General features: G+C 39.3%; 1 protein-coding gene across 3 annotated transcripts in view; it reads left to right on the top strand.

Moving 5' to 3' along the window:
- The first annotated feature begins 5,933 nt into the window (after positions 1 to 5,933).
- The window catches only part of ZNF638 (zinc finger protein 638), a 92,962-nt gene continuing 77,360 nt past the window's right edge, over positions 5,934 to 21,535 (top strand). For 2 of the 3 annotated variants that reach the window (XM_066378011.1, XM_066378009.1), the window contains exon 1: positions 5,947 to 6,050. The gene's annotated coding sequence lies outside the window, so the exon portion shown is untranslated. Of the gene's footprint in view, positions 6,051 to 21,535 lie in introns of all 3 variants that reach the window. The other variant, XM_066378010.1, reaches the window with a different exon arrangement.

The raw sequence follows: 21,535 nt of genomic DNA, 5'->3' as shown, positions 1-21,535 counted from the left end.
ACACTTCCCCCTCTCCTTTCTCTCTATCTCTCTCTTTCCCTCCCACAGCCAAGGCTCCATTGGAGCAAAGTTGTCCTGGGCACTGAGGATAGCTCCATGGCCTCCACTTACGGCACTAGAATGACTCTGATTGCAGTGGAGCAATGCCCCAGAGGGGCTGAGCATCAGCCCTTGGTGGGCATGCCGGGCGGATCCTGGTCGGGTGCATGCGGAGTCTGTCTGTCTGCCTTCCCACAGCTTTTCACTTTGAAAAAATAAAAAATAAAATTTTTTTTTATTTACTCATTTTGGAGAGGAAAGAGAGAGAGAAGAAGGGAGAAGCAGGAAACATCAATTACCATATGTGCCTTGACCAGGGAAACCCAGGTTTTCAAACCCACGACCTCAGTATTCCACCTCGACACTATCCACTGTGCCATCATGGGTCAGGCCCATTTAATATTTTCAGATTGGGTTTACTGTGGGTAACTGAAACCATGGAAAGTGAAACAGCATATAAAGGAAGACTAATGTACAGTAAATGTCTGTTTAACTTTATATGAAAGTGCCAAACCATTTTCTAAAGTGACTGTACCATTTTGTATTCCCTTCAGTGATGTTTGATAGTACTGTATACTTCGTCTCCTGTATGCATTTGGTATTGTCAAGTTTTAGCTGATCTAATGTGTAGTAGTATCTCACTGGTTTTAATTTGCATTTCGTAATAGCTAATGATGTTGAATGTTTTTTCATGTCCTTTTTAGTGAAATATCTGTTCAAGTATGTTGTCATATTTTAAATGAATTGTTTTCTTATTCTTTAGTTTTAAGTGTTATTTTCCTATTTTTGATGCAAGTCCTTTGTCAGATATGTGATATACACATATGTCCTTCTGGTCAGTCACTTATCTTTTTATCTTCTTAAGGTTGTCTTTTAAAGAACAAAACTCTTTATTTTGGCAAAATTTAATTAATTGATCTTTTTCTTTTCTAGATTATAGATTTGGTATCATGTCTAAGAATTTATCTATCATCAGGCAAAGAAGATTTTCCACTATATTTTCTTCTAAAAGATTAATAGTTTTATTCTTTACATTTAAATTTATGATCAATTTGAAGGTGTTTCTTCATCTTTTCTTTTAATGGAAATAGAATTCTGTGTAACCATCTGGGCCTGGGGATTTCTTTCTTTGAAGATTATTGACTACAAATTTAAGTTATTTACCTATTTTATATTGGGTTAGTTTTGATAGTTCACATTCTCAAAAAATTGGTCCATTTCATGAAAATTGTAGAATTTATTGGCATAAAGTTGCTTATAATATTCCTTTATTTGTTCCTTTTGACATTTGTATTCTTTCATTTCTGATATTTCATTTCATTCTTTTTTTCTCCAGTCAATCTCACTAAGGGTGATCAATTATATTGGTATCTTCGAGAGCTATTGATTTTCACTGATTGCTCTATTGTTTTCTCATTTTTTTGCGACAGAGACAGAGAGAGATACAGAGAGAGACAGAGAGAGGGACAGATAGGGACAGACAGGAAGGGAGATGAGTAGCATCAATTCTTTGTTGCAGCATCTTAGTTGTTCATGTATTGTTTTCTCATATGTGCTTTGATGGGGCGGGGCGGGAGGCTACAGCAGAGTAAGTGACCCCTTGCTCAAGCCAGAAAGCTTGGGATTCAAGCCAGAGACTTTTGGGCTCAACCCAGCAACCATGGGGTCGTGTCTATGATCCCACACTCAAGCCAGCAATCCCACATTCAAGCCGGGATCTCGGGGTTTCGAACCTGGATCCTCTGCGTCCCAGTCTGATGCTCTTTCCACTTCGCCACCACCTAGTCAGGCAGGAACTATCTTCTAATTATAAAAAAGAGACAACCAGCTACTTAGGAAAATGAGCAAAGAATATTTAAAGAGTTTTTTAAAGGAGGAAATGCACGTGACTAGTAGATTTGAAAGGATGCACAACAGTTTCATATACACACACACACACACACTCATGAGGGTCATTCATTCATTCAGTCAAATACACACTGAGTTTTTACAGTGTGCCAAATATCATTCTAGGTATTGGAGATAAAGTTGTGAATAAAACAAAAATACCCTGTTATTATTATATCATAGAGCTCATGTTCTAGTGGAGAGAGATAGACAAGAAACAACAAGAAATAAATTTACAGCCTGTTGGAAAGTGTGAAGTGCCATAAAATAAAACCTTGTAAGGGGGAAACATAAAGGAAATGAAAGGAATTTAAGAGGTTATTTTTCCCAACTGTAGGGAAATGAATTTGAAAACCTACACTCATAAAAATTAGGAGATAATTTATCGCTACATATTCATTTTGAAATATCCTCTAATTTCTGTGAGCAGTAGAGTTAACATGAATGCTTTTTTAGGAGAATTACAAAAATGATTGTGGAGGAGAAAGAGAAATTTTAATCAAAACAGATATCATAAAATATGTAGAGAAAGTTGTTCAAGAGCAGCCCCTAGAAAAAGCACCAGATGACGTATTTCGGAGGTGAATTCTACCAAACCTTTAAAAGACCTGACAAGTCCAATGATGTTCATTATTTCAGAGTTCAGAGAAAGAAGTGAGGTTGTGGGAAAATGGTCATTCTCCTATGTATTTAGTGAAAGTGGGTATTTGTACAGTATAAATTCTTTGGAAAGTATTCCAAGAATATCTAATAAAATTATATACATAGCTATGTCTTTTAATCAAACAGTCTCACTTTGGGGGTTCAAACAATATTAAGGCCCTGGCCAGCTAGCTTAGTTGGTTAGAGCATCCTTCCAACACTCCAAGGTTGCAGGTTCAATCCCGGGTCAGGACACATACAAGAAACAACCAGTGAATGCATAAATGAGTGGAAAAACAAATAAATGTTTCTCTCTCTCTCCTTCTTTCTCTCTAAAATAAAAAAGAAAGAAAGAGGGAAAGAAGGAAAGAGAGAAAGAAAGAGCCTGACCTGTGGTGACGCAGTGGATAAAGTGTCAACCTGGAAACGCTGAAGTTGCCGGTTCAAAACCCTGGGCTTGCCTGGTCAAGGCACATATGGGAGTTGATGCTTTCTGCTCCTCCCCCCTTCTCTCTCTCTCTCTGTCTCTCTCCCCTCTCTATAATGAATAAATAAAATCTTTAAAAAAAAAGAGAGAAAGAAAGAAGAGAGATAGAAAGAAAGAAAGAAAGAAAGAAAGAAAGAAAAATAGTTCATAAGGTTGTTTGTATAGAGCAATGTTAATAATGTAAAAAGACTCAAAACAACTTCAGTGTTCAGTAACAGGTTGAATAATTAATGATGGAGCCATACTATAAATATTATGCCAGACTTGAAAAAGAGGATATTTATATAGTTTATATGGAGAAATGCCAGTAATCAGAAAAGCAAAAACCAGGCTAATATGTAAATTTTGGGGAAAAAGAATAAAGACTATTTCCCATTGCATATAGATAACATGCTTGTGTATGTGTATTTATATGACTATAAAGAAATGTATGAACAAAAGCACATCAAACGTCAACATTGCTTATTTAGAGTTTTGGGAGAATTTTCTTTGTTGTTTTTAGCTTGTTGCCTTAGGCAGGATTTTTAGTTTGAAAGGAAAATCCGATAAGATATATTTTATAAAAGATTTCTTTCAGCCCTGGCAGGTTGGCTCAGTGGTAGAGTGTCGGCCTGGCGTGCAGGAGTCCTGGGTTTGATTCCTGGCCAGGGCACACAGGAGAAGCACCCATCTGCTTCTCCACCCTTCCCCCTCTCCTCTCTGTCTCTCTCTTCCCCTCCCGCAGCCAAGGTTCCATTGGAGCAAAGTTGGCCCGGGCGCTGAGGATGGCTCCAGGGCCTCTGCCTCAGGAGCTAGAATGGCTCTGGTTGCAACAGAGCAATGCCCCAGATGGGTAGAGCATCGCCTCCTGGTGGGTGTGCCTGGTGGATCCTGGTCAGGCGCTTGTGAGAGTCTGTCTGACTGCCTCCCTGTTTCCAGCTTCAGAAAAATACAAGAATACATAGGTTTCAGGTAAACATTTCTATAGCATTTGAACTGTTGAGTATGTTGTATGCCTACCACCCAAAGTCAAATCATTTTCCCTCAGGGTATATTTGTCCCTCCTTATTCTCCTCTCTCCCAACCCCCGTCCCCTGGTAACCACTTCACTCTTTTTTTTTTTTTTTTTTTTTTTGAGAGAAAGAGGGAGAGGCAGGGAGAGAAAGACAGGAACATGGAGCTGCTCTTGTATGTGCCCTGATCAGGGAATTGAACTGACCCTCTGCATTCTAGTAGGACACTCTGAGCTATCTAGCCAAGGCTAAATTTTTTATTTTTAGAGAGGCAGAGAGAGAAAGGAAAAGAGAGGGGAGGGGGGAAGGAAAGCATTCATGACTGTTGTTCTACTCAGTCATACATTCATTGGTTGCTTTCCATGTGTGTGCCCTCACTGGGGCTTGATCCCACAACCTTGTTGCTTTGGGACAAGGGTCTCAACCAACTGTGCTAACCAGTCAGGGTCTACCACTTCTCTTTTATCTATGGCCACGAGTCTCATTTTTATATCCCACCTATGTGTGAAATCATAGTTCTTAGCTTTTTCTGATTTACTTATTTCACTTAGTATAATGTTCTAAGAACCTTGAGAATTTACTCAAGTTCTCTCAACCCAATGTTTTTCATCATTAAAATAAAGGTTAAAAATATCTACCATACATATTTTTATTGTGAGATGACATATGAAAGAATTTTGAGAAAGTTAAACTCATTTTGTTTTTTTTTGTAACAGAGAGAGAGACAGACAAGGACAGACAGAAAGGGAGAGAGATGAGAAACATCAATTCTTTGTTGCGGCACCTTAGTTGTTCAATGATTGCTTTTTCATATGTGCCTTGACTGAGGGCTACAGCAGAGCGTGTGACCTTGAGTGGGGGCTACAGCAGAGCGAGTGACCCCTTGCTCAAGCCAGCGACCTTGAGCTCAAGCCAGTGACCTTGGGATTCAAGCCAGAGAGACCTTTGGGCTCAAGCCAGTGACTATGGGGTTGTTTCTATGATCCCACGCTCAAGCCAGCGACCCAGAGTTCGAGTGGTACATATACACAATTGAATACTACACACTTGTGAAAAAGAAGGAAATCTTACCTTTTGCGATGACATGGATGGACCTGCAGATTATTATCCTAAGTGAAATAAGCCAGGCAGAGAAAGACAAATATCATATGATCTCACTTATATGTGTAATCTAATGAATATAGTGAACTGAGGAACAGAATAGACTAGAGGCAGAGGCGGGGTTATGGGGAGCAGAGGGACAGCTGTCAGAGGGAAGAGGGATGAGGGGATAACAAACAAGAGAAGGTGAAGGGATTAGTGAAATTCTATGTACATAACACAATTAGTGAAATTGTATGTACATAACACATAGATACAGATAACAGGACAGCAAATCCCAGAAGGGAAGTAGGGGAGAGAGTCAGGGGGAGGGGAGCAAAAGGGGTGTAATGAGTGGTACATTGTTTGGGGGTGAGGGTGTTATTTTGAGTGGGACACTTGAATCCATGTTAACACAAAAATGTAAAAATTTAATAAAAAATAAAAAAGTACAAGGCTAAAGAATTAAGGCAGGTAAAAACCTTAACTATGCAAAGCATTATGATATCAAGTGCCAGTTGAGTATTACCTAATTTAATGTATTATTGAGGGTAAAATGACCAGGGAAGACTTCACGGAGGAGGTGAGACAACACAGACTGGCGATGCGCATGATCTGGATAAGACTTGGCACAAAACAGGCAGAGGTATTGATATTGATTGGTGGGTGCTTGGAGTTTTACTACACGCTTGAGTGGATGCGACAGCGACCTCTTTCGAAACCGGGTCCGTTCCTGCCTCCGGGCGTGCTTGGTGCTGGCGGTACGCAGGCGCCCGGAGCCGAGGAGGGCTCTCAAAGGCTCGACAGGCGCGCATGCGTGCAGGTCTTTAGAGGCGGTAGCTTCTTCGGCATCGGGACTGGAGGCTGGGAGCTGAGCTGTGTGGGGCGCAAATGGAATCCGGCTGTTAGACTGGTAGGCATAGGTAGGACCGCTGCCTGGTGGGGAAGTAGGGGGTTGGAAGGCGGGAGCCCATAGCGTGGGGGTCCTGAGCCTTTCCTACGAGATCCAGGCCGACTATTGTATCTGTGTCGCAGCGGCTACGCACAAAATGGCGGCGGGCTGACGGCGGGGGCGGGAGGAGGTTGAGGGACCCCTGGGACGGGACGGGGAGCTTGGTCACCCTGCTACCGCGTCGGCTCACCCCACTGCCCTGAGGGCCGGGTCGGGCACCCGTGCTAGGACCGTGCTGCAGAAGGAGCCGTCTGACGTCGTTGCACTGGGCAGAGGACCGGGAAACAGCCCTTGGGCAAGGCCGAGGAGGCCCCTTCCCCATCGCCGCCGGGCCTGACAGCGGAGTGCGCGCGGTGAGGGAGCACCGCTGTGGGAGTAACCATCCCCCCTGGGCTTTGAAGAGGCGGTGGAGCTCGGGCTGACCCCTTTGGCTAGCGACGTAGTGCAAGAAACGTGGAGAGAAGAACGTGTTTGGGGCTGGAGCTGGGGGAGTCGGGAAGGAGAAGTCGGAAAGGAAGGGGGATTGTTACCATCCGGCGGCTTCTGCTGGTCGGGCTTTCTTAGCCTGCCTCTACGGGTGTGAAAGCAAAGAAATTGTCACCTCGCTGCGCGACACAGAGGGCTCTTAAGTGGCTCTGATGTTTATTTCCAAATCTCTCAGGAATCCTCAATACGCATCGTTAGTGTTGTATTTTGTGTGATTCCTGTCTTGGGCCTCGTACTGTTAAAGGTGGGAGAGAATGTATATTCTATACAGGAATCCTTGAGGACGTTTGAAACTGATCTTTTGTTGTTTGTGGTAAATGCGAATGAAGGAGACATTTCCACAAAATCTTTAGTTGAATTGGGCAATGAAGGCTACTTCAAGCTAATTATTGTTAATCTTAATTTATTGCTAGGCGAAATTTAGGGGAAGGGGAAAATACTCTTTTAATCTGAAGGAGTTCTGAATAAAAACTTATTTGTTACCAGGATCCGGCGACTTAATGTTGATTTAAAATCTTTTTGCTATAAGAGCTTTGAAATTGTGCACAATTTTTTTTCCCTTCATTTGATGTAAAGTGTTAATTTTTTTTTCCAGGAATGTTTGCTAGTTCAGATTTGCAATTAAAATTGATAAACTGGGAAAACATTTTCAAAAAGGTATAAATTTTCACTAAATTTATACAGAAAAACGCATAATTTACATTATTCCAAACAGCTTTAAATTTTGTTGATGTTTAGATATTCTAGACTTTGTGGGCTTCTGTTGCATTTTTTGAAAATTTGAAATAATTTAATTATACTTCATTTTGTGTTAATATACATATGTAATAAGTAGCCCCTCATCTATCATGGGGGTTAGGTTCCAGACCCCCTCCCCCAAGATAGGTGAAAATCTGCAAAGTAGCGACTTTATATTTGTTGTATTATTAATATATATTTTAAGGCTTTATAAACCCTCCCCACATTCTTATAAACCTTTCCCACACTTGTTATTACCGTTCTCACACTCATAAACACTTCCTATGCTCTTAAACACTTTCTACACTCTTAAATCTATGTAATTTTAACAACATATAAAATTCTATGTGGGTATTCACCAGTGAATACCGTACCGCAAAATCCCGTGGTATAGTGAAAAATCCGCGATACAAAATGTAGACATACGTATACAATTTAAAAATCCACATTACGCCTGACCGGGCTGTGGTGCAGTGGATAGAGTGTCAGACTGGGATGCTGAGGACCCAGGTTCGAGACCCGGAGGTCGCCAGCTGGAGTGTGGGCTCATCTGGTTTGAGCAAAAGCTCACCAGCTTGAGCCCAAGGTCGCTGGCTTGAGCAAGGGGTTGCTTGGTCTGCTGAAGGCCCGCGGTCAAGGCACTTATGAGAAAGCAATTGATGAACAATTAAGTTGTTGCAACATGCAAAAAATGATTGATCCTTCTCATTTCTCCATTCCTGTCTGTCCCTGTCTAGCCCTCTCTCTGACTCTGTTTCTGTAAAAAAAAAAAAAAAAACAACAACAAAACACACACACAAAATCCACATTACAGTGATACTGTGAAAAGTGAACTGCAATATGGCGAGGGAGGTTGTATGCACTTTTAAATTCTTATGTGGACTCAGCATGCTAGTACACTAAACTATCATTCCTTCTCTGGTTGTGTTGAAGCACTTAAGGGTAAAGATAAAGCAGTTGGAAGAAATCAGAAAATCTCATTCATTTTTATTAACTAGTCATTCATGTCACGCATGACTGTTACCTTAAATATTGGTTATAAATTAGTTTTTTAGTCTCTTGCATGTAATCTTTCAATATGAAGGGTGTATATACTAGATACTTTGGTTTAAACGTTTATTAGGGATCAGTGATTACTTTGTGGTTCATGGCTGTCTTAAAGATTTTTCTCTTGGGTGCTCTTAAAGTGATCTGGAAATTTTGTTTTCATGTAGTAAAAGAAAATGAGTAATGGTTTAGTAGAAAGAGAATAGGCTTTGAAATCAGAAGATCGGGATTCGAATCCCTTTTTTTCTCTTACCATGAGATTTTGGGTAAGTTATTTTAGTCTTTCTGAACTTCAGTTTTCTTACCTATAAAATGGTGTTAAAACTAATATGAGGATTAAGTGAGCTTTTGTGTGAAAAGCTTCTATTCTTTGGCATGTACAAGGTGTTAGTAAATGTCAGCTCTACTTTTATTTCAGATTTTTAAGTGCTTGGACAGCATCTTTTGATACCATATTGCAACCTGTGTATACTCCCTTTTTTTTGAGAGACAGAGTCAGAGAGAGGGATAGACAGGGGCAGACAGACAGGAACGGAGAGATGAGAAGCATCAATCATTAGTTTTTCGTTGAGCATTGCGACACCTTAGTTGTTCCTTGATTGCTTTCTCATATGTGCCTTGACCGCAGGCCTTCAGCAGACTAAGTAACCCCTTGCTCGAGCCAGTGACCTTGGGTCCAAGCTGGTGAGCTTTTGCTCAAACCAGATGAGCCTGCGCTCAAGCTGGCAACCTTGGGGTCTCGAACCTGGGTCCTCGGCATCCCAGTCCGACACTCTATCCACTGCGCCACCGCCTGGTCAGTGGGTACTCCCTTTTAATTATTGTCATTTTTTTTCCTCCCTTTTAATTAGAAAGAAACTTAAAAGAGTTTAAATTAAATTAATAAAAAATTTGGAACTGAAAGATCACCTAATCTTTTATTAAAATACTTTTGTGCATCTATAAGCTGTTTTTTCTTTTTTTATGTGAGAGATACAGAGTGAAACATAGGGACAGACAGGAAGGGATAGAGATGAGAAGCATCATCAACTCATAGTTGTGGTACCTTAGTTGTTCATTGATTACTTTCTTATATGTGCCTTGACTGGGGGGTTCCAGCTGAGCCAGTGACCCCGCGCTCAAGCTGGTGAGCCCACGCTCAAGTTGGTGACCTGGGGTTTTAGAACCTGGGTCCTCTGCCACCCAGGCAGACACTCTATCCACTGCGCCACCGCCTGGCCAGGCTCTACAAGCTTTATATTATACCTCTGTTGTAGCACTTATTAAAAGATATTGTAACTATTTTATGTATGATTATATGTTCACCTTTGTATCTGTCCCAGTGCCTGATATGTATTAGATGCTCACAATTAGATGGAGTGAACTCAACTGGTAGTTGCCAGAGCTACGATAAGAACCCAGGACAGCTTGACCACTGGTGACGCAATGAATAGAGTGTTCACCTGGGATGCCTAGGTCCCAGGTTCGAGACCCTGAGGTCGCTGGCTTAAGCGTGGGATCATCAACACGATCCCATGGTTGCTGGTCTGAGCCCAAAGGTTGCTGGCTTGGAGCCCAAGGTCTCTGGCTTGAGCAAGGGATCACTGGCTTATCTGGAGCTCCCCCAGCACAAAAGCAGAATATGAGAAGTATTCAGTGAACAACTAAAGTGCCACAACTATGAATTGATGCTTCTCATCTCCTTTCCTGTCTGTCTCTTTCTCGGTGTCTCACTTACTCTCTCACTCGCTTGCTCAAACAAACAAAAAACACAGGACAGACCCTTGGGAGTCCAAAATCTGCTCTTTCCAGTATGACTAAGTATATACTGGTCAAGGTTTGGATGAGTCTTTCCAAACTTTTTAATAAAATGTTGTACATGGTAAGAAACAGTGCTTCCAGTATGAGTACTCAGTAACGTAATTTGAGTTGTTATGTGTAGAAACAGGAGCTGTTGAGTTTTGAAATGTGGTTTAGAGACCCTCCAAAACCAAAAGTAATTATATTTGTCGGATGCTGGTAATTCCCTCTTTGTATTCAACTTCACTGACTCTTGCATTGCTGCTTTATCTGCTGAAGTCTGAATTTGAGGTTGAAAATTAAAATGGAACGTAAATAGATACATGGAAGATAAAACGAGAATAATGAAAAGGAAAAAGGTAAATAAAGGTGAGGTGTAGAAATAAAACAGCTATGATGATCAGTGAGGGTCAATAATAACAAAGGTTTTGTTTTCAAAGTAAAGGTTTGGGGAGTATAAGAGAAAGTTTTAAGGCACATATATTTTGATATTTTCTTACCTTGGGCACATATTTTGGGTTATTATCAACTCTTGAACTGCTTTAAATATCAAAATATATTTATTCTAGTCTTTATAAAGTTTTTGTAGTTTTTTTCCCCTCATTTCTACAGTCTTCTTTTTATTAAACTTTAAACTAAATTGCCCTATTGTTCCTGCTAATGAGCAAATATTGCCAACTTTGTTTTGAATTTCTTTAGAAAACATTGTATTATTGAAAAATTTTACGGACATGAAAGCAGAATATAATATTTATAATTACAAGCTAATGGTCAATCTTTATTTTTCTTTTTTCTTTTCCCGCTAATGGTCAATCTTGACTCTACCCTCCACCCTATTTTTTTTTTAAGCAAATCCCATATCATCAAATTATAGTTCAAAAGTTTTCTCCTAAATATTTGGAGAAAAACATGCTTAATATACCTAAAATAATAATTCCTTAATGTTAAATGTTCAGTCAGTAGTCAGATTTCCCCAGTGTGCCTCATATACCACTCACACGTGTGTATACATGTATTAATTTCTGTTTCTACTACCATATTGAAAATTTCAAAATTATCTTAGTCTTAATAAAAGAAACAATACTTAAATGTTTCTTAAGTAAAGTATTTTGTTTACTGTGTAACATTTTAAGCAGCTATGGCATTTCAGGAGATGTAATTTCAATTATTCACATCAACATTCTTAAGTGGGTATTGTTTTTATTTCTATTTTTCATATGATCAAATTGAGATTTGGGATAACTAGCTTGCGTTGGGTGACATTTTTAGTAAGCAGCAGAACCAGAATTAAAATGGAATCTAGGGTCTAAGTTCTTTAAAAACACTAATAGTGTTAAATTTTATTTATGGGAGTTAACTACTTTTGCATGAAGTCATTCAGTGGCACCCCTCCTACAGGGCGGGTGTTTTCAGATCAGTGGAAATTTCCCCAAAGATCAGATTATTATGCATTGCATAATAGGCTGACTAACAGTCAATAGTTAGGGAGTGAGCATTATGCAGAAAAAGAAGGGCCAAATCCAGACATTTGTTAAGGGTTGATGTTCTTTAGCATATTGCAGGTTTTCTTCCTGTTGCCATAGTTTAGTTGTTTGTTGCAGTTTAGTTTGTTTGTTTTTAGTATATAACATACAACTAAGAAGTTACGTAGTCCCCTGTTGGACTTAAAATTAACTTTTTTTTTTTTAACAGAGTCAGAGAGAGGGATAGATAGGGACAGATGGACAGGAACGGAGAGAGATGAGAAGCATCAATCATCAGTTTTTCGTTGCAACACCTTCGTTCAGGGGTAGTCAACTTTTTTATACCTACCGCCCACTTTTGTATTTCTGTTAGTAAAATTTTCTAACCGCCCACCAGTTCCACAGTAATGATGATTTATAAAGTAGGGAAGTAACTTTACTTTATAAAATTTATAAAGCAGAGTTACAGCAAGTTAAAGCATATAATAATACTGTAATTACTTACCAAGTACTTTATGTCGGATTTTTGCTAAGTTTGACAGAATAAATCTTTATAAAACAACTTACTATAGTTAAATCTATCTTTTTATATATTTATACTTTGGTTGCTCCACTACCGCCCACCATGAAAGCTGGAACGCCCACTAGTGGACGGTAGGGACCAGGTTGACTACCACTGCCTTAGTTGTTCATTGATTGCTTTCTCATATGTGCCTTGCTGTGGGGCTACAACAGACTGAGTAACCCCTTGCTCAAGCCAGCGACCTTGGGTCCAAGCTGGTGGTGAACTTTGCTCAAACCAGATGAGCCTGCGCTCAAGCTGGCGACCTGGAGGTCTCGAACCTGGGTCCTCCTCATCCCAGTCCGACGCTCTATCCACTGCGCCACCACCTCGTCAGGCAGAATTAACTATTTTTGAATGAAAGAAAGCCCTGGCTGATGGACATTATCTGTCTCTCCTTCTTTTTCTTTTTTCTGTCCTCCTACACACACCCCCACACACCTGTTTTCCTCCCCAACTATTTGAGAGTAAGTTGCTTACATTTCACTAACCTAGTTTGTTTCATAAGAGTAGGATATAGTCTTTCATAGTCATAGTATAGTTACCGTCTGAGAAAATTTAACATTGATAAAAAATTTTAATTTATCATATTCTGATTTTGTCAGTTGACTAACGTTTATGTTTATAGCAGTGTAAAGAAAGTTTGTTCTCCCATCCGCCACCCCAGTACAGGATCCGGCTAGGATTAGATGCTTGCATTTAGTTGTCATGTCTCTTTAGTCTTTACTCTGGAGCATTTCCATGGCCTTTCTTTTTTCTATTTTTTGATTTTAGCGAGAGAGGAAGCGGGGGGGGGGGGGGGGAGAGACGGGTAGATAAGAACATCCATCTAATCCTGTATGTGCCTGCACCAGAATCAAACCGGCAGCTGCTGCACTTTGGGAAGATGCTCTAACCAACTGAGCTATCAGGCAATGGCTTCATAGCCTTTCCTTATCTGTGAAATTGACACTTTTGAAAATAACCTACTTTTTATTTTTAATACAACGTTTCTCATTTTGGATTTGTCTGCTGTTTCCTCCTGATTAGATTCAGATTATGTATCCCTGACAAGAAAAATCTGCTATGTTCCCATGGCATCAGATCTGGAGGTACATGATATCCATCTGCCCCTCACGGATGATATATTTGGTCACAATGTTTGATTTCCCCTCTCCCTCTTGAACTAACTGACCTGTGAAGAGACATTTCAGGCTTCTGCAGATGTTCTCTTTCATCAAAATTTCACTCTGGATTTAACATGCACAAATGATTCTTGCCTGAACCAATCTTTAATGTTTACAAAAATGTTGAGTTTCCAATTAAGCAGTCCTACATTTATATTGCTTAATTGGAATGGAGTTGTAGTCTCCTGGTTTTCTTAGTGGTTTATAATTTATTGTGATCCAGTTTTTTCTTACTTTCTCCCATTTTATATTTACATGTTTTGTCTTCCATAGTGAGAACCTTGACTCCTAGCACTATCAAAGCACTTAACCTGCTCAATCTTGTACCTAAAGTAATTTAAGAATTGATTCACCCAGACCACTACAAAAAGAAGCCCCCCAAAAACTACTGAAAGGAATAAGAATTTTTTTGTAGTTCTCCCATTTATGTTGGCTACCCTAAAAGCAAAGGTATATAAATCAAATAGTGGGTTCATAAGTAACTTGCATTAGTTTTCTTTTATAGTAGTGTAAAATCAAAAAATAGGAAAAAGAAAGGCCATGGAAATGCTCCAGAATAAAGACTAAAGAGACATGACAACTAAATGCAATCATCTAATCCTAGCCGGATCCTGTACTGGGGTGGGGGATGGGAGAACAAACTTTCTTTACACTGCTATAAACTGCTATAGTGGGCTATAATATTCACTTGAAAAATGATTGAATTAGTTTGCTTTTAGTTTTAGATTTTTTCTTCTTCCCATCCTTGTTTTATTTTTTTTTAAAAAATGTAGAATGTTAACTTGCTTCTAAAAGTCAAAAAACTATGTAATAAGATGTCCTCCATGAAATATTCCCATTTTCTTTTAAGCCTTCCTGTTACTTCTTATAGGTGATCAACTTCATTGTTTTCTGTTGTATCCTCCCTATGTTTTCTTTTGTAACCATAAGCAGATGTTTCTTTATTTCTATTTCTTACACAAAAAGTAACATACTACATGTGCTCTTTTGTACTTTGTAAAAATTTTAAGACATTTGGCATTTCAGGCATTTGGTCAGATAGTTGAAGTATGCTTAATTTTGGAAAACTGTTTTAGGTAAATGGGAAAATTTTTTGGCTCTTGCACTTCATGAAAGAAGTGAACAACCAAATGGTGGGAGGGCAAGGATGCAGTTAGGCTTCAGAAGCAGCTCAGGAGCAGTTGCAACTGGATAGTGTATGTCTTCAATACTCTTATTTACCTCTTGGTTCTGCTTACCTCTGTTATATTGCCTACATTTTTATTTCAGTGTTTGTGCTTTCTCACTAAAATAGTAAATACACTGTCAACAACATTTGAGTTTCACCAGAATTCACCACTTTTTTTCATTCCTGGTTTCAAAAAATAATCCCAGGAAAGACTTTTTTCTTCCAAATTGGATCAGGTGGTTTCTCTTGGATTAATGTATTGTATTTGTTGGTGGCAAAGTAAACAGGATCACCGTTGCATACTACTGGGGCATTATTTACTATTAATACAATGTTATGTTACTATGAACATAATTACGTATTTCTGTGTATATGACTTAAAAAAGTATATGTGATTATACTCGCATATTCTGTTTATCAAAAAGTTGTTTTCCTGAAAATAATAACTTAAATCATTGCTATGGGTTTGTTAATAATATGTGGTTCTCATGTTGATTTGTTCCTGTCACTAGGAGGTAGACTTTTTTTTTCTAACCTGAAATCATTTTATCAGTTCTCTTTTTTTTTTTAGTTTTTTTTTTGTGGTTTTTTTTTTTTTTTTTTCTTTACAGAGACAGAGAGAGAGTCAGAGAGAGGGATAAACAGACAGGAACGGAGAGAGATAAGAAGCATCAATCATTAGTTTTTCATTGTGCGTTGCAACACCTTAGTTGTTCACCAATTGCTTTCTCATATGTGCCTTGACAGCGGGCCTTCAGCCGACCGAGTAACTCCTTGCTGGAGCCAGCGACCTTGGGTTCAAGCTGGTGGGCTCTTGCTCAAACCAGATGAGCCCGCGCTCAAGCTGGCGACCTCGGGGTCTCGAACCTGGTCCTCTGCATCCCAGCCCGGCGCTCTATCCACTGCGCCACCGCCTGGTCAGGCCGTTTTATCAGTTCTCCCAGGTAGCAGTGAAGTTTGTGATGCCCTATAATGCTCTGTCTGCTTATTGTTTCTTTGACAGTTTCCTTGAGGTGCCACACTTACAGTGAGATGCTCTCTATCCACACTTAAGGCACCTTCAGAAGTAAGACTTGCATACCTTTTGTGAGATCTGATAGTACAAAACTAATGGTAGAAAAGAGTTGGTTGAGTGGATCTATCCATATATTAGAAGAAATTAGTAGATTGAATGCCAGTTAAACTGAAGAAAGTACAGATGATATGTACTCTTTGTATTATTAACTAGCCAGTATAATATCTGCATTCTTAGGTGCAAACGTGGATTTATATATTCTGAGACAAACAGTTGCTCTAACAAAGCAGTACCAAATGAGACGTGGATGTATACCTAGAAAGGTAATGTTAATGGTAGTGTTTCCTTTGTGGTAAGATTCTACAAAATTTTAGCCTGACCTGTGGTGGCGCAGTGGATAAAGCGTCAACCTGGAATGCTGAGGTCGCCGGTTCGAAACCATGCACTTGTCTGGTCAAGGCACATATGGGAGTTGATGCTTCCTGCTCCTCCCCCCTTTCTCTCTCTCTCTCTCTCTCACTCCCTCTCTACTCTAAAATGAATAAATAAAATATGCATAAATAAATAGATTCTACAAAACTATTATTTTCTGCATGTCAGGAAGGTGATTTTTCTTTCTTTTGGGGGTGGTAGTCATGAACATATATTACTTTTTTATGATTAGAAAAAAAAGCTATAAAATAAATTTAAATTTTACATATCTAGAATAGAGCATGGAAAGAACACCAGGAGTTAAGGTTCTATGTAGTTGTGATCTTACCACTTGGTTCCAAGGCCTTACTTAATTTGTAAACTGGGATTCCTTTGCTTACAAGGTTGTGAGGCTCAAATGAGATAATGAATATTAAAGTGCTTTGTACACCATGAAGTGCTATGAAGTTCAAATGTAGGGTTTGATAGAAATCTTTTTATTATGACTCTAATGGAGGCATTATGATCTGGTTGACTAATTTTTGATGATGCTTTTAGATTTATGGATTTCAGACTTCTGTATCTATATCAAAAGAAAATTAAGAATTCATTTTTTTCTGAAAGACGGCATCAAAAATAACAGGCAGTTCTTGTCTCAGAAATACCTCATGGTAATATCTTTTAGTCCATCAAGCCATTTCATGTCTGCTTCAAGAATTCAGTTTCTATTAACTAGGTGTTTCTGAAAGAATTTTATGGTTGACATTTTATTGAATATCTCTCATCTTAGAGTTGTATGTTTTAGTTCCTAAAAGGTCTTAGAAGATAGTTTTTAACTGTTACTTGTCAAAATAATAAAGGCTTCAGTACACAATGTTTTGTGACTATTAAATGTCCTGGTTTTGAAAAATATTAAGTACAGAAAAATAGTTGATTGAAAATAGCAAATAGTATAGTTCTAATTTCATATGATAAAGTTTGATGTACCCTCCTTCCCTTACCATGCATGTATGCATGCATATATGTACACAAAACTGGAAGAAATATAAAAATATTCACTCTAGGTGATAGTTTTATTGTTAAGGATTTCAGTTACTCTTTATTGTTTTCTGTAACAGGCTTATATCATCAGCAATATTTATTTTAAAGGGTTAATCAACTATTTAATTGCAATTGTTTTCAAAGGAATTAATGATTAAGAACTCAGATCTCAACATTTTTTAAAGATAGTTTAATAAGATTTCATAAATTGGCTATCCATAAATTCCTCTAGCTAAATGAACCTCTTTATGGCCAGAGCTTTTGGAGTCAAATGAAAGGCTTTATAATGAATGGCTGTCTTTATTTGTTCAGTTGTTTTCCAGGTGTTAATGCCATATTTACCCTTGTCTTACTGGTTTCTGTGTTTTTTTGTTTGTTTGTTTTTTTGTATTTTTCTGAAGCTGGAAACGGGGAGAGACAGTCAGACAGACTCCCGCATGCGCCCAACTGGGATCCACCCGGCACGCCCACCAGGGGCGATGCTCTGCCCACCAGGGGGGTGATGCTCTGCCCCTCTGGGGGGTCGCTCTGCCGCGACCAGAGCCACTCTAGCGCCTGGGGCAGAGGCCAAGGAGCCATCCCCAGCGCCTGGGCCATCTTTGCTCCAATGGAGCCTTGGCTGCGGGAGGGGAAGAGAGAGACAGAGAGGAAGGAGGGGGTGGGGGGTGGAGAAGCAAATGGGCGCTTCTCCTATGTGCTCTGGCCAGGAATCGAACCCGGGTCCCCCGCACGCCAGGCCAACGCTCTACCACTGAGCCAGCTGGCCAGGGCCTGGTTTCTGTTTTTTAATCACACTGTTTTTAGTTTATATCAGTATCATTCTTAAAAGACATCAAGGGTTTAGTTTCTTGGATGTGGCATAACCGAGTTTTTTTTTAATCAAATTTTTTTATTTTTTCAAGAACGCTTTGCTTGTTTTGCTTAATTTTACTTTCTACATTTTACAGATTATTTTCATTCAGCAAAAAGGTATGATGAAACAGGAAAAGAGTAGAATATGGAACTTTAATAACTGGCAAGTCAGTTAAGTGGGAAGGATGAATGCAGGGAATAATGAACTTGACTTAAATTTGCATTTGTTATTTACACTTCACTTGTTAATCATAACAAGTTAGATGATGTTGGCTTTTGTTAGATCTTGGTGTAATAATATTAGATTGAAAAGTATGAAGTTGTGTTGGTTTTATACTCCCATTTTTGTTTTCTATTAATGTCATATTTAATTCTTCAGCTTTTTATTTTGGAAATGTGCAAATGTGCAAAAAGTAGAGAGGAAAAGTAATAAATCCTTATGAAACTGTCATTCCGCTTCTGCAGCAAGTATGTTTGCCAGTCCTGCTTCATCAAACTTTCTTACCTACCAGCTACCCCTATCCCCCACCGAAGACATACATTCTTTTTTTGGGGATTATTTTAAAGAAAATTCTGAATTCATCATTATCCTTGTTAAGTACTTGAGTTTATAACATTTGGTTTTTCATCAGCAAATCTATGTAGATATCTAGATTTTCAGTTTATAGTCAAGAAAAAAGTGTAATTTAGGCTGGAGCATTGCAATTGTGCACTTTAGGGAGCTTGCTTTTTCCTGATCTCTGCATTTTGACCTTTTCTTTTTTCTTTTTAGCTTTTCTTATTAAAGACGTTTACATGATTGGGAATTACTGCTTCAAAACACTATTTTTTAAAGAGCAGCTGACTTTTTTTTTTTTTTTTTAGACTGAGAGGGACAGACAGGCAGGAAGAGAGAAAGATGAGAAGCATCAGTTCTTTGTTGTGGCTCCTTAGTCTAATCTTTAGTTCAATGATTGCTTTCTCATATGTGCCTTAATTGGGGAGGGGGGCTACAACAGAGCGAGTGACCCCTTGCTCAAGCCAGCGACCTTTGGGCTCAAGCCAGTGACCATGGGATCATGTCTATGATCCCACAGTCAAGCTAGTGCCTTAATTGGGGAGGGGGGCTACAACAGAGCGAGTGACCCCTTGCTCAAGCCAGCGACCTTTGGGCTCAAGCCAGTGACCATGGGATCATGTCTATGATCCCGCACTCAAGCCTGATGAGCCTGCATTCAAGCCTGCAACCTGGGGTTTTCAAACCTTGGTTCTCTGGGTCGCAGTCCAATGCTCTATCCACTATACCTCTGACTGGTCAGGCAAGAGTAGCTTACTTTTTGTATTTTTCTGAAGCTGGAAACGGGGAGAGACAGTCAGACAGACTCCCGCATGCGCCCGACCGGGATCCACCCGGCACGCCCACCAGGGGGCGATGCTCTGCCCCTCCGGGGCATCTCTCTGCTGCGACCAGAGCCACTCTAGCGCCTGGGGCAGAGGCCAAGGAGCCATCCCCAGCGCCCAGGCCATCTTTGCTCCAATGGAGCCTTGGCTGTGGGAGGGGAAGAGAGAGACAGAGAGGAAGGAGAGGGGGAGGGGGGGGAGAAGCAGATGGGCGCTTCTCCTGTGTGCCCTGGCCGGGAATCGAACCTGGGACTTCTGCACGCCAGGCCAACGCTCTACCATTGAGCCAACCGGCCAGGGCCTAGAGTAGCTTACTTTTTGGATTGCTTTTACCTCTGCGGTTCTAGAGCACCTCAGTTACATTGTTCTTATAGAATAGATTTTGTTTTCTAGAAATTTAACTATATTTTTGTGAATCTGTTAAGATAGCAATGGTGTTTAAACGGGGATAAGAATTATTTTTATAAGTTCTGCTTTTCTCATCTCTTACCCTCCCCCCAAATTTAACCTCTGCTTAGTAGAATCAGAGATTTAAAAGGTATTATTGCTGAAAAGTGTGATTCGTCTGCTCAATGAAGGAGTGAGGGGAGAGTGGAACTAACACTTATGGGCAGCTCCTTTGTTAGACACTGTATATATTTGTACTTTATCTAACTTAGTTCTTAACAGTGATCTAAAGAGGAGCATACTTTCCCAACTTTACTTACAGATGGGGAAACTGATGCTCAGGAGGTTAAGTACCTTGTCCAAGATCTCAATAATGGTGAATCTGGTAGAAGTCAAGCTTTTCTCATCTGATATACATTACTAGCTTAGAAATGAATTTGGAATATTGCACTTATTGAGCTGTGTTAGATTAATAGCTTCATGTGTGTCATAGGAGAATATCAAAGAGATTCTTGTGGGATGATATTTAGAAAACTTGAGGAATGGGTTTGATTCTGAGAGGTAGCAGTATTCTAGGTAGTGGAGTATGAATAAAATATGGAAGCAAGAATGTGTTGGAAGTGGTTAGGAGATAAATAGATCAGTCTGGCATAGTAGAAGGTCTTAGCAAGTAAGATGTGAAAAGTAGATTTGGATCAGGTTATATACTAAATGTCAGGTTGATGAGTTTGGATAATATCTTGCAGCAGTAACGTGGTGAAATTTTCATAGAGAGGAGTGGTACTAAAAGAAGTGTTTTTAAGAATACTATTCAGCCTGACCTGTGGTGGCGCAGTGGATAAAGCGTCGACTTGGAACGCTGAGGTTGCCGGTTCAAAACCCTGGGCTTGCCTGGTCAAGGCATATATGGGAGTTGATGCTTCCTGCTCCTCTCCCTGTTCTATCTCTTTCCTCTCTCTCTCTCTCTCTCTCTCTCTCTCTCTCTCTCTCATAAAAATGGATAAATAAAATCTTAAAAAAGAAGAATACTAATCAGTTAGTGACTGAATTGGGATGGAGGCCAGCTGTGGTATAGATTGATGAGGGCTTGTAATAAGGGTGGTCATGGTGGTGAAAGGAAAAGGGTACATAATAGAGATATTGACAGGAATACATAGAATTTTATGATTAGTTAGAAATGGAGAATAAAATGATTGGAACCTTGTTAATTGAGGGAATTGGTGTAGAGAGGATAGGGTTGAAATTTGATAGTTTTTGGAGAATACAGGTATTAAAAAGTCAGTATAAACTGGCCAGTAGTTGGCATAAGAGAGATAGATTCTTATAAAATATTTTGTTCTATGTTCATAGATGATTTTATCAAATAGTTCCTGAGGTTACCAAAGATCTGAATGTTTTAACTGAGGCTATCTTCTTGTCTTGGACTGGAATTTTGTAGTTTTGTCAGAAATATGTAGTCATTGGGTTTTCTTATTTATAATTTTAAAAATTATTCCAGCACAGCTGTTTCATTACAGTATTTAATTCAGGAACTTTAACCCAGTTTATGCTAAATTTTCTAAAATCGATAAATACATACATGTTTAATTAGATCTTGTTATCTGAAATCTCACTTCTACCAGTTCCCTCACAACTATGTTATTCATCCTGCAAACTCAACGCAAGCATTCATTACCTCTTTCAGAAATAAATTCTTTTCTGATACTTCAGCATTGCAATAATGCTGACATAATTTATTGTACTGCAGTTGGTTTACTTTGTTTTTCTTGTTAGATTGTTTGCACTTTAACAGTGCAAACAATAATTGTTTTATTTGGCTTTAAACTCCAAGGACTAGCATTGACTGTCATTATTAAACTCTCAAACAATGTTTAATAAATTGAAAGGGATGATTATGAATTTATCCCTTTCTACTAAAATGAAAAAGAAGGGGGAAAGAGACCTGTGGTAAAGAAATAGCC

This window comes from Saccopteryx leptura, chromosome 3 (genome assembly GCF_036850995.1).
Source record: "Saccopteryx leptura isolate mSacLep1 chromosome 3, mSacLep1_pri_phased_curated, whole genome shotgun sequence".
NCBI lineage: Eukaryota > Metazoa > Chordata > Mammalia > Chiroptera > Emballonuridae > Saccopteryx > Saccopteryx leptura.
This window is presented reverse-complemented; position numbering and strand designations above follow the sequence as displayed.